This window comes from Cinclus cinclus, unplaced genomic scaffold (assembly GCF_963662255.1).
Source record: "Cinclus cinclus unplaced genomic scaffold, bCinCin1.1 SCAFFOLD_40, whole genome shotgun sequence".
Taxonomy (NCBI): Eukaryota; Metazoa; Chordata; class Aves; order Passeriformes; family Cinclidae; genus Cinclus; species Cinclus cinclus.
In genome coordinates, this window is record NW_026912243.1 from 2,146,625 (window position 1) to 2,148,254 (window position 1,630).

A 1,630-nucleotide genomic window follows, 5' to 3' on the forward strand; every position below is an offset into this window, starting at 1 on the left:
CGGGGCTCCCGTCCCTCTCTCCAGTGTTGACCAAAGTGGACTCACAAAGACCAAAATCACTTTGCCCGGTAGTGTAGACGTGCCTGTGTCACCAGGTCGTCCTTCTCAGGATGCTTCTTCCCTGGAAGGTCGCAGCACTCTCCCAGTGTGCTCTGCTGTGACACATGTCCTGTGCAACATCCCTGGAGGGCCACTTGCAGCACCCAGGGTCCCTGTGGGCTCTCTCCCTCCCACAGAGGAAAGCGTTCCTAAAGCCCACGGAAAACCATTCCCAACACTTCCTGGGGAGAAGGGAGTGCTGTCCTGGGAACGTAGCTGGTTCCATCAGTGAAACAAGTTTCTGCATCAGCTAAAGGGGGTGTCCTTCACATCAGGGCGGCTGCAGAAGGTGGCTTTGATATTTTCCAGGCATTCATGGTGTACTGGCTCCTCTTGATTTCCACTAAGGAAGGAAGCTGGGTTGATGTCAGTCACAATTATCTCTACATTGCTTTCTTCTACCATGATGGCTTGGTATTTCAGGAGCCTTTGTGGGGAGAGCCAGTTCGCACCCTTTACTTCCAGGACTGCAGACACTGTTTGAGACACCAATACAGTCATTTTCTGGCCCAAAGTGAGTTTGTGTGCCTCTTGAATATTCAGCACCACTGCTGCAATGGCTCTGAGGCATCCCGGCCATCCCTTGGCTGCTGTGTCTAGTTGCCTGGAGAAGTAAGCAACTGCTCTCCGGTACGGACTCAGCTCCTGGGCCAATATCCTCAGGGTAACTCCCTGCTTCTCATGGGAAAACAGAAAGAATGGTTTACTCCCATCTGGGAGTCCCAGAGCCAGAGCTGACATGAGAGCATTCTTCAGCTGGTGAAAAGCCCGTGTGGCCTCTTTTGTGCACCAGAGTTCTCTGTTCCCATTTGTAATGAGCACGTACAGAGGTTTTAGATGCAGCCCCTAGCTGTGAATCCACAGCCTACACCACCCTGTCATTCCTAAGAATGTTCCCAGTTCCTTCACTGTCTGAGGTTTCAGCGTTTGGCAGATTGCTTCCTTGCCATCTTGCCCTGGAGTCCGTTGTCCCACAGTAATTTCATAACCCAGGTAGATTACCTTTTGCTTCATGACCTGGGCCTTTTTCTTTCACACCCTGTATCCCTCAAGTCCTGGAAAGTTTAGAAGGCTTACCGTCCAGGCTACACATGCCTCTTTCGCCCCAGTGGCTGTGAGGATATCGTCCACGTACTGCAGTAGCTTTCCTTCTTCTGGGGGAGCCTCCCAAATTCCAGATCTTTGGCCAATTGTTCCCCAAACAGAGTAGGAGAGTTTTTAAATCCCTGAGCCAATACCGTCAATGTGAGCTGGAATCTGCGCCTGCTTTTAGGGTTTTCCCATTCAAATGCAAAGATTTTGTGGCTGTCCACACAGAGAGGGAGGCAAAAGACGGCATCTTTCAAGTCTAAAACGGAAAATCAAGTTCGCTCTGGTGTTAGGCACGTTAGCAAAGTGTATGGATTTGCTACCACGGGATAGAGACCTTCAGTTATTTTATTAACAGCCCTTAGATCCTGTACTATCCGATATGACCCATCAGGGTTTTAAGACCCGTCAGATGGGGGTATTGAACTCAGACTGACATTCT